This window comes from Rousettus aegyptiacus, unplaced genomic scaffold, assembly GCF_014176215.1.
Source record: "Rousettus aegyptiacus isolate mRouAeg1 unplaced genomic scaffold, mRouAeg1.p scaffold_m13_p_10, whole genome shotgun sequence".
In the NCBI taxonomy this organism is placed as follows: Eukaryota; Metazoa; Chordata; class Mammalia; order Chiroptera; family Pteropodidae; genus Rousettus; species Rousettus aegyptiacus.
In genome coordinates, this window is record NW_023416285.1 from 74,572,682 (window position 1) to 74,585,436 (window position 12,755).

The window sequence follows — 12,755 nt, forward strand, 5'->3', positions numbered from 1 at the left end:
ACTCTTATTCCTTTCAGTATGCAATTATGGTGGACTTCTCAAGGTTGGGCATAGTCTTAAGAGATATAAGGATTCTCTGTGGCTTCATTACTATTTCAAAAGTAAGCTCCACAGGTTCCTCAAACACTCCCAGTATTAGCATTGATAATATTGAGTGATGGAATCAACTCAGTATTGGTGATGTGTGTTCATGCAGGATGACCAGATAATTTTGGGGGAAAAAAAGGTGGCAATGCTGAGCTGGGGTTTCCTCTCGGCCATGCCCCCAGTGAGAACTAGGTAGATCTGTCCTTCTCCTACTGGAGTCCATGCTCAAGTTTAGGTTTATAAACAAGTGTGATTTTATTTGGATGGCATTGAGAAGGGTTGCTTTGGGTTCTCTGCTGATGTCCACAATCCCACTATCAGAGAGTCAGAGCTTTTGAGTTTGTTCCTTGGAAAAATGTTCATACTAGTCAGAGCAATGGATGCTTAGAGGGAAGCAGAGAGAAGTTCACCATTTCTTAGAAGGTCATTTCATTCCTCTAGGCCTAATTTTCTTCTCTAAGTAACAAAGGACCCAGACTAGATGATTCCTTAGTACTCTACAGGTTTAGGATTCCACCAATGAGATGTGTAACTGTCAGTCATTTTAACCTAATAGGGTTAATTTATTAGGTCCTTCCAGCCTACTAACTGCCTAAGCACAAGTTTTGATAAGATGAACATGGTCAAAACAAAAGAGGCCTACATGTCCCGGGAAGAGATGCATGGGAAAGAGACGGGGAACCCATGAGGGGACTCTGAAGACAATTCATTGACTTCACACTCTATTGAGTGATAGCAGAGGGCTTAGGGGACAGAACTGGGGTCATCTGATGTGATGTAGTCCTGTGAGGAGCAAGCTTGCAGATGAGGCTTTGAGTGTTCTAAAATGTGGTTGGCTGTTGTTAGTTTAATTGTGAATGCATTGTCAGAACATGAAGTGAAAGGTGACCCTTTCTCTTCTCTTTCCTCTTGTGCAAGACACTGCAAATCTCCCCCAGTTTTGTAGCTATTCAAAAAACCTGTGGCTATCAATTTTCTTTTTCGAGATTTTAATTTGCTTCTATGTCTCTTTGACACACTGGATAAATGAAAGATGGTTGATGGATTTGTACCCATACTCCAGAGAGTTACTGGATTGTCATTGCCTAAGGCAGAGATAGTGGCAATTTAAGGTTATTACAGCTACCATAACAGGAAAATGCCAACCTTAGCCACTTAACAGAAGTTTCACAAGATACAAAGTGAGTGTTCCTGATTGATGGGCAGCTTTTTTCTGGGGAGTGACTCAGGGATCCTTTCTTCATCTTCCACTGATGGAGCCAAGATTGCTGTGTCAGGGGCAAAGCCAGTGCCATAGGTCATACCTGGAGAGGACACCAGCACATCTGATTACATTCTTCTTCAAAAAGTCAGTCTTGGCTGCTCCAGGGGCTATTAAAGGCAGCCTAATTACATGCCCAGAAAGAAGGTGGAAAATTTTGGCCAGCAACTAGCCAGTGTTTGCCTTGGGCAGCAACTATTTTCTGGGTACCTGATCCATAAGAAGCCTTTACTAGATTTTTAGTGGCCAACACACTAGTCTCAGAGGAGGGAAAGCTAAGCAAAGATGTTAGCTCAGGTCCTTGGATCCATTGAGACTGGAGAGAAGAGAAAGGAGGTGACAGTTTGAAAAAAACTGCTTGAACTGAGCCTAGGATCCAAATCTCTTATACTTATGGGGTGTCCTCTTAAATATAATCATTTCAAATAAGAAAGGATCTTAGTTGGTTTAAGTGTGTATGTATGCATGTGTCTTTGTTTCTCTCTTTAGTCTTTGCACAGTATGAAAAGTTCATTAGGTACTGTTTAAGTCTAACTTTCCAGGAACTTTAATTTAGAAACCTTCTCAGGTTAGTGTTCAGGTGGATCCTCAGGTGGTCCAGCAGTGGTGAGAATCCACTGGTGGAATCCAAATGCTGAACCAATATGTACTGCAGCTGACTGCTTACTGAGACAAACACAAAAGATTATGAGAATCAATGAGATTATGATTGTGCTTCACCAAGAAAAGTATTAATTACAGAATTAATAAATGTCTTTTTTTTTTGTAGGATTTGCAATTTATCATGAGAACCTATTTCAAACTTTCTGAGTGTAAATTTGGTTTTGGGCAAGAAATGATGAGGATGATGGTGTTTCGTAGATGAGGAGAGGGGCAGCTGGGCTTCTCAGGTACAGACTTGCCAAGTATCTCTTACAATGGAAATGCCTTCCACCCATATTTTCAACATTCTGAACCCTCCAGGGCCTGGGTTAGCAGCAGAGTCTGTAAATCCTGTTCATTCTATTTTGGTTGTGTTATGGGATAAATGCTTCCTAAAAATGAAATAGATGTCTCTCCCCTATTGAAATATATGTATGTGTGTGTGTGTGTGTGTGTGTGTGTGTGTGTATTTTTCTCTCTCTTCTGTCAATCATAGAGCCAATCTTTTCCTCTGTGCTGAGATCTGAAAGAGATATATAAATGACAGAAAGTAGAGCCGAAAGAAGTGACTACATTTTCTAATAAGCAGAAATCAGATGAAATGAATTTCATGGAGAATTCAGGAAATTATAAGTCAAATGTAAAAACTAGATGTTAGTAACAAGAGTTCCTTTTTTCCCCAGACAGGTATTGCAAAGAAGTATATGATATGTTTATTTATTTTTGTTTTTTTCATTTTTATTTTTTTAAATTAAAATTATTTGAGTGATATGGGTTAATAAAATCATAAAGATTTCAAGTGTACAATTCAATAAAACATCATACGTATATTGTATTGTGTGTTCACCACCCAAAATTAATTTCCTTTCGTCACCATATATTTGATTCCCTTCATCCTTATCTACCTTCCTCTTTCTCCATTTCCTCTGGGATATTTGATTTGAAAAAAGCCTCAGGCATTATTAAAGTTGATACTAAGTATCTAGTGCCACTTCTTTCAGAAATGAAAATTGAGTAATTTTATAGAAATGATATGTGGGATTGGCCGATAGAAGGAAATAAAGCCTTATACTAAAGTAAGTTCATCAAATTTTGTCATGTGCCCTAAGTGGTTCTTTGGAGATAACTTAAGTCTTGTACTCCAGGGGCAATGAAATATTTCTATTCTCTCACTAGCTTAGGTCTCTGAGCACATTAGTGTTTGTGTGTGTGTGTGTGTGTGTGTGTGTGTGTGTGTGTGTGTTCATTTACTCATCTATTAAAAAAAAAAAAAAACATTACCTTTCTACCCAAGAATATGATATTTATTGTTAGAGTGTGAATCAAGGAGTTTTTACCCTTTTGGAGGTAAGATAAGTTTAAATATTGACAATTACTCATTCTGTTCATGTGTTTATTGAGCATCTTTTATATGTCTTATACTTACACAAGGCATGGGACAAGTTACAAGAGAATGATAAGGTGAGACCATCCATGTGTTTGAGGATCTCTTTTGATGAGAAATGAGGAGTAAATGAGGACAACATATACTTAAAAATTAAATTTCATGGTTCAGATTTAAATATTCCTCCATAAAATTTCTGTTTTTTAAATAAGTAAACCACTATTGAACAGAACAGCAAAAGTTTTGCATAAAGCAAAAGAACTGGACCACCTCCCTTAGTTAGGGGATAGAAAACAGCTGGGCCTTTAGTGTCCTCCTTCATCACCTCCTGTGGTCCTCTAGGTGCTTCTCCCTCAGGTATCTGCCTCCTCGCTGCCCTGTCTGACCTTGGCTCCTAACCCATACTTCACCCCCAGTAGGCCACTCCCCTCAGTACTGAGCTCAGCATCGTGGAATCTTTGATCTGACAGGAACTTTAGTGATTCAAGTTTAACTAGTTCATTTTATATCTGGGGAATGAAAGTCCAGGAAGATAAGGTAACACATCTAATATAATTGGGTTACTTGGGCCAAGCCTTCTCATTTCCAGTTGGTTTTGCCCCCTTCCATTGCTGCAGGATGCTTTTTTGAAGGTAGTTATCCAAAGTAACTGTTATCCAAAGTAACCTAATACAATTTGTTCACAGAGGGTTCGGGGTTCTCATAAAATGAATTTATTAAAGATAGTAGTATCCAAGGCAACGTAAGAGGCCTACTGTAGACCTATAGAATAACAATGAAATTGGGGTTTGATTACAAATTAGAGGCAAACAAATTTTGAAAATAAAAAAATTATAATAGAAATATAAGAACATAGAAGTTTTACAATAATGTCCCTCTCCTCCCTCTATAGCACAACATCATAATGTTTTTTAGCTTCTTAGGTTTTAAAATTTATAAACATATTACAATGGTTATATTCTTTTCTATACTTGCTAATAAATCATATACATTTTCCTGGCACTCTACTCTTCATACCTTCTAATTTGATGACTGTAGAATAATCTGTCAAGTGATAGTGCTCTATCTCCCCCAGCCTCTCTTGTTGAACAAAATGCTTCTAGCTTTTTGATAATAGAAAATAAAATAGCATGGGTATACAGCACTTTCCCTTAATTAGATTATTTCTTTAGGCTACATTTCCAGAAAATTCTTATGTTCACAGCAGTTCTCAACTAGTTTTGATCACACCAGACTATTATTTGTGCTGCTGCCATAATTTCATGGGTTAAAGTTAAAGCGCTTACCTTGATGATGTTATTTCTCTCTGGTGCTTTGTCTAGAATTTGGGTGACCACTCTCCAGGTAAGCTCTCTCCACTAAATCTGTCAGTGAAGTTTTTCACCAGCATGTAACTAAGTCATAGATGAAGCATATCAATTATTTTTTAGTAATTAAGTAGTTAGTAAAATAGTTTGATTTATGTATTAGTGTATTTAAATTCAACAAGATTTATAAATTGGGCCAACTTTCAAAAGAACTTGTGGTCAGCTAGGTATGTTTAAATAGCTTCCATGTTGTAATTATTGAAATAATGATTATCCTCCATGCTTGAGGAAATTGCATTTCTGGAATAAATCTCAGTCCAGATTAAGCTCAAAATCTCAATTCTTTTCCCATCTATAACTTCCTGATCCCTGACTAAGAGCCGATCTTGGCAGTTCCATGGCTCCCCTGCCTAATCTACTTTATTTCAACTTGGGAGCCCCCAAATCCATCCACACCCTGGAAATAAGGCTACTGAGAAGCAGTTGTCTACAGGAGACAAATGTTCAGGAAGTGGAATCTACCTGATTATTACTGGTTGGTGCAGGGAGGGTTAAGGAAGAGGGGTCAAACTCTAGGTTGGTTTACTTAGTTTTACTCACCTAAATAGGAAACCCTGGTAGAGGAGAGAGACGCTGATGATCTTTGGTTTAGAAGTGCCGAGGTTGAGTTATCTGTGGAGCATTTAGGAGGAGATGTATGGTGGGAAGTTAGACTAATTAGACCAGAGCTCAGAGAGGGGTTTGGCCAGAGATAGATTTGAAAATCATCAAGATAAAGCTGCTGTCAAATTCCTGGGCATTCTTGCCCACAGACTACCCTCTGCTTCAGGCAACCCCACATCTCTTTGGTAACTCTAGAGGACAGGGAAAGCCAATGGTTTCACCAAGCCTATTAGGATCCCTACAATCACTTCTAAGGGAGTGAATTCTTTGTTTTCCAGTTTAAGAACAAGGACTTATAGCAAAGCAGCCCTAGTTTATTTACCCTAAGCAGTCACTGGGTCAGCAGCACAAATAGCAGAATCATTCCAGTTCTCAAATATCCATCCTTGAGTTTACATATTTCTTTAGAAACCTAAACTCTTTTTTCCTGTGTTCCTTCTTCTGACACTACCCAGGTTTCCACCCCAAACCTCTGAAGAGATGAATAGTCTGTAATCCTGATGGGCCCACAGTGCTGCTTCCTTCACTGGACAAATGAGCTGTTACTCCCAACCCCTTTGTATTTGCATATCATTGCAAGAGGTAGATTCTATATTTGATGGTGAGAAAAGAGAGTTATTTACATACTTAACATTATTTTTATAGGCATGAGTTGGTGTTAAACCCGATCTCTTTTTTCAACTGTCTTTCATACCCTTAAACTTTCTTCATACTTTTATTTTATTTATTTTTTTCGTTTTTGTTACTAGATTGTCCTTTTTCTCAAATTAATTTATCTTTTGGGAGAGATATTATTTAAATTTCAACATGGCTGTATAGTTTATTGACAATTTTACTTTCCAGGCACAAATAGATGAGATGACACAAAGCCATTGCACAGAGTGCTGAAAGAGAAGATGACCAGGACAGTGGTCTAAAAGGGTTGCCTGGTGCTGGCCTTTCTAAGTAAAATGGTCCAAGCACTCAAATTGGTGTCATTATAAATTCATGATCTCTAGTAGAGTCCTTACCACTATTCCTCCAACTTTCCTAGTTAGCTCACTTTCTTATACTTAACATCAATCATTTTAAATGTTTCTATTATCCTCATACCTTAGCAGGTGACAGAAAAGTCATCCCACAGGAACTTAACTGCCCACTACTTTTCTCTGTTCCCTTACTTCCTGTTTGCATGGCTATATTGCCGATTAGATTCTAATACTTAATGAGGACTTCTGTGTGCTAGGCAGTGGTTTGTGCCTTGACTGGATTGTCTAATTTAATCTGTTATAATGCTTCTATGAGATATGTGGAATACAGTAGTGGTACTCAGGGTATAGATGAAGAAAATGTGGTTAGAGAAGGTTTTATAAGCTTTAAGTTCTCCACTGTAGGCCTAATAGATGTGATAATGTCTGGGATTGGGTAACTGTTCAATAAGCAATTTTTTAAAATTAATTTTAACGCAGGAGAAACTTAAGTCCTCTGAGGCAAAGGCAGCACACAGAGAAGGTTTGAAGACATGAAACGGAGAGGGAATTAATAACAAAATAGTATTTGAGTATTTGAGTCAATAAAAGAACTGACAACACAGGTGAGTGTATTGGCTCTAAGCAGAAGGGACCAGAGGAAAAGGCACAAGCGTGAAGTAAATAAGGCTGTTCCTATGACAGCGAGGGAGTTTCTATTGCCAAGTGTGTTTGGGAGAGATGAGGAGAGGAGTTAAGTCTGAAATAGATGCTGAAAGGGATGGGGAGAAAGGTGATCAAATATACATGGAAATCATTTGGTGTCCCTGTGGCTGGAGGAGGAGGGCATTACTAAGTGCCTACTGAATGCTAAGAGCAAAGATCATGTCATTTGATCCTCCTAGTAGCCCTGTGACTACTATTTTACAGATGAGGAAAGTGAGGCTCACTTCTGATTTTCTCAAGGTCACACAGTGGAGGAAACTGGGGTAGGAATGTAGATCTGACTCCAAAAACTCATATTCTTTTCCCATACCCCACTGACTCCAGTGAGTTTTTAGCTCATTACAGAGAAAACCACTCCCTATGCCATAATCAAGTCTTGGCTGACTCAAGGCTTTTTAAACACTCCTTTTTCTAGGTCATGAATAGAGAGGGGGCATTTATATTCAAGAGGTACTATCTTTGTCAGTTGCTGATTTTTTAATTAGAAGAGGATTTTTTACCTGCTTAATTAACTCATCTAGGTGTTCTCTGATCAGAGATGTAGATGTCTCTTTGCACCTGATACTTTATCAGATACTCAGAATCAGTCTGCTCTGGGTGTTAGATCACTTCAACCATATGTTTTTACACAGCTTAAATTTCAAAAATGATGTAAAACAAAATTCAACAAGTCTTTAAAACAGAAGTAGTATTTCTATAACTCTTGGATATTTTTTTTAATTGGGTGGGGCCTACCTATGGCTGATTTTTGAAATTATCCATCAAAAATTCAGCTCCTGATTTAAATATTCAAACCTGCATACTTTTAAAATCTAAATGCTTTAGATTTTAAAAGAAAGAGGGCTTGAGGGATCTCAAAGTTATATTTCACCTATTGCTCAAATTGGCTCTTGCCCCAAGCCCAGCAGGTTGGTTCTAGATAGGCCCTGGTCCAATGGAGGATATTACTGGAGATTTTAGAGGCAGAACATAGGTCTGAAGGGTTACTTAAAATAGGGGGTAGAATGGTATCCAAGTTGTTTCAGTAATGTCTTGATTACGCTAGGGAAATAACACTATCATTAATCCAAATGGAATTAACACCTTATGTTGTTAACATGACACTTCCCATACAAGTTAATGAAGAGCTTACAGTAAAATTAAATCAATAACTTTAGAGGTCTAAAAAAGAGTTATTGACCTACTTTACACTCACTTACAAAAAAAAAAAAAAAAAATAGAGGCACCTTCAAATTAGAACTGCCAGGCCAGAAGAACTGCACTATACATCTTATGTCTCAAATCTTGGAATGTTAAAACAGGACAAAATAATCTTGGGCTGGGCCTAAGCAACCTTGTTTCCCAAAGAACCATTTTCAAAGATAAGAAGGCAGTTATCAAAACTGGCCTGAAAATTAAAAACAGTGTTTAGCATTAATATCACTATGTGATGTTATCTGCACCAATAGAAATGCTTTCCTTTTATTGATGTAATTATTCCCCTTTCCTTTCTCATAAATACCATCTGTATTAAGGATTTCCAAATTTCTATTCTTATTGATCTCAAACAAATGCTTGTTGTTGCTTTTCATTTTGAAAGGCTTTTTATTTTTAAGTGAACACACCCTTACTTTATTGAACTTGGAAACATCTGTGTTAGTATTGCACTAAACCTTCTTGAGTTGGAAAAATATAAAGTCATTAAATTCACCACATTCATCTTTTAATTAGACTAAACTTGGATTTAAAAGATTTGGTGCAATTTGGAAACATTTGATCTTTGGTCTCAGAGTACTAAATCCTTTGAGAATTTTGAAGTGCAAATATACAAATCATAATATAGTGTTAGGTTCTGTTAATCTTAAGAGTATATGAGTCATTTTAGACTTAGTCATTTCCTTTGTATGAAATCCAACTTTCCAGCATAAAAATTACAAAGTATAATTTTTCCAGCATATAGAATTTCAAGTCTAAAATACGAAAACTGTATATGAACGTAATAATGCTACGTGACTTTTGTTGCAACTCTGATTTAATTTTTTTGCTTCATCTGTACTTGTTTTCTCATAAAGTTTCTTCTCTATTTTTTCTTTCTTCTATTCACTGTTTTAGCTTTACTTTAAGTTCATGTTTTTCCATGGACCAGTTAGTTTCACATGAAGAAAGTGTTTACAGCTAAATATGGTGTTCTGAATCCCCTTTCATATCATAGTAGTTAATGGATACAGTAAATGTAATTCTCTGTGTACAGTAAGTGCTTAACAAAAATGTGTTGAATGAATGGAATTTTAGTATGGCATAGTTAAAAAATTAAGATAATAGAAATTTTCTCTTTTGAGAAAACATTGTTTTAAATTAGGATAAAGCAGTGATACTTAACTATTATAAGTACTTTGGAAGTCACAAACATCTCACTGAGGAGTACAACATCTTTAATTTTCTTTTTGTAAATAGAGATTTAAAATATACTGTTTTTCTCTCTGTCATGTCATTTGTTTCTCAGAAGAACTCAGTGAGAAGGGCACAGCAATAATTATTATCCTCATTTCATGGATAACAAAAATCAAGTTCAGAAAAGTTAATGAGATTACAGGCTAATGAAAGTAGGGCAAGAACATAGAAATTCTAATCTTAGTCTAGTTTATATTGTATTTTTCTTCACTATTTTCAGTGTGAAGGCAAACTTAACTGTGATGTAGAGAGAAGACATGTAAATAAATTAGTGGGGAGTTCTGGTAGTTATTAATGCCATTCAATAACATTTCCAGTTTTCCTTTTCTGAATACATAGTAAGATTATTTTCCTGTACATTTTGGAGTGCCATATGGCCACCCGACTTGTTTTGGCCAATGATATATGTGGATATAAAACACATCATTTTTCAGATAGAAACTTTAAGAATCAGTCGATACATTCCTTCTGAAACAATGCAGGGACCATAAAAGCATAGATCAAAGTAAAGCTTTTGCCACCCTGGATCTCTGAGTACCTAAGGTGAATAGAATCCTTTTGCTGACACATGCTGGACATGTATAAGTGATAAATTATTTTTTTGTTACGTTAAGCCACTAAAGTTTTGGAGTTGTTTGTTATTGCAGCAGAACTTGAGTTGTTTTGATTGACATAGAAATTAAGGAGCATAAATGGATAAATAATGTATGGCTCAATGGGTGAATAAGTGGATGGATGGTTAAATGAATGAATAAATGGATAAAAATAATCACTGGTGACTAGATGATGTCTTAAGAGATAAACTTCTTTTTGTACCAACATTCTAATGCAAATAAAGTGCAAACAACTGTGTTATAGAAGGATATTTTTACTGAGGATGCACTTATATGTTCATTTCCACAAGCAAAATGTCTACAGATACATATTGTACTTCTAATCCCAGTGTGATAGGCAGAATAATGACCATGTCCCCAATGTATCTATGTCCTCATCCCTGGAATTTGTGAATGTTACCTTACAAATATATTAAGTTAAGGATCTTGAAATGGAATTATCTCTTATCCTGGATTGTCTGGGATGGCTCAATATAATCATGAGGATCCTTTTAAGTAAAGAGGGAGGCAGATGAGTCACAGAAAAAGATGCAATATTAGAAACAGAGGTTGAAAATGTGGGTGCCTCTAGAAGCTGGAAAAGGCAAGGAAACAGATTCTTCCTTAGAGCTTCCAGAAAGAATGTAGCTTTTCTGACATCTTGATTTTAACCCAGTAAGACCTATTTTGGGCCTTTGTCCTCCAGAACTATATATAAGATAAAAAAAAAAAAAACTGTATTATTTTAAGGCACTAAGTTGTGGTAATTCATTACAGTAGCAATAAGAAACTAATACACCCAGTTACCTATTATCATAAGCAAAGCCTAGCTTGAGCAGAAAAGTCTTCTTTCATGCTACCATCACTGAAAGTTCCTAAAATAACTACTGATAGTAAAACTCTCATGGAATTTGCCTTTTCTGTCTTATAGTTCTCAAAGAAGTTGGTGTTGCATAACCAGATTTTTGTCTGTTACTAGAATAAACAAGTTGTCCATGCACCACTTAAGAATTGTCACTTAGAAAAGTCACAGAATTGAGAGAGAATTCTCGATCTATGAATCCCTTTTGATGCTAAACCAGGTCCTGTGTCACCCCACTAGTTCTTCAGCTCCTTGAAAACAGGAGCATGTCTTATGTTACTTTGCATCTTCCTATAGGTACTATCGCAGTGTTTTAGGTCCTGTACAGCATCATAATTTTGAAGGTCAATTATGTGCTTGATATAAAAGTGAATAAGACAGTATCTTGATTCTCAAATAGTTCACAGTCCAGTAAGAGAGAGATAGACATGAACGAATTAAGATATAGTGTGACCAAGTGTAATAATTGAGAAGTATGAGTTGAGAAGGTTCTGCTGCAAACCTGAGAGAGGAGTAAAAACTCAGTGTGAGGATTCAGGGAAGACTTCAGAGAGGAGTTAAAATTTTGGCTGGATCTTATTTTTTTAAATTTTTTTTATTAGTTTCAATTATATACTTCATTGATTAGACATTTATATAGCTTATAAAACAATCCCCCTAATTGCTCTTTTCCTCCTCTGACTCTCCACCTAGCCAATACATTAATGCTAACTACATTTCTTATGCCATGCTCCTCATCTTATTACCATCTATCAACAACTACTTTGTACTTCTGTAACCTTTCACCCCTTTCTCCCAGTCCCCCAACCTCCCTCCCCTCTGTCCGTCACCAGATTGTCTGCTATATTCACTAATTATGTTTTTGATTAGTTTCTTCTTTTTGTTCCTTAGATTCCACATATAAGTGAAATCATATGGTATTTATCTTTCTCTGTCTGACTTATTTCACTTAGCATAATAACCTCTATGTCCATCCATGTCATCGCAAATGGTAGGATTTTATTTTTTTCAATGGCTCAGTAATAGACTGTTATGTATATAACTTCTTTATCCAATCATCTGTTGATGGGCTTTGCTTTAAAAAAGACCCCTATGAAGGGATTTGCTAGTAGAGCAGGATCTTCTATACAAGGCCAATATATTCAAGGCATGGTGTATGTGAAACAGTGATAGGCTGAGTGGGGCTGAAATAGAAAGTGCTCAAGGTAGGTGGTACAAGTTCCTGGCTTTATGACTACATTTTCAAGGACAAAATGTGGGGTTGGATAAGGGGAACAATTCTCAGCCTTACCGAGTCAGAACTTCTGAGGGGAAGAGGTGGTCCAGGCATCTGCACTTTATGAACAGATTCTATTGTACAATCAGGATAAAAAACACAGACCTAGATGTGCTCATAGTTTCCTTCTAGAATTGAAATAACATTAATCTGTAAAACAATACCATTTGTTTGGTTCTAATAACCCCTTTTTAATACTGACTTTTATTTTAAGAATAATGCTTCTGAAAATAGAATTTTTACTAACTGACTGAATAAAGTCTGTGCAACCTTATGGTTTAAATAAATATTTTACATTTCTTAAGAGTGGACAAATTTTAAGATAATATTTTTGGTTTCTTAAAGAAAATAAATTATTTGCATAAGTTGGTATTTATTAGCCAGGAAATAAGATAACATGGCCTCTCTGAAATTTGCTTCAGAGGTGGTATAATGCTCTGTCCCTGGGGTAGGAATACAGTCAACCTCCAAACCCATTTCTGCCTTGGGACTTATGATCCTACAGAGAGCCATGTTTATAGTGAAACATTAGGCTTTGTCCAATCCGGGCAGATAAAAATATTGAACTTTTTTCTTA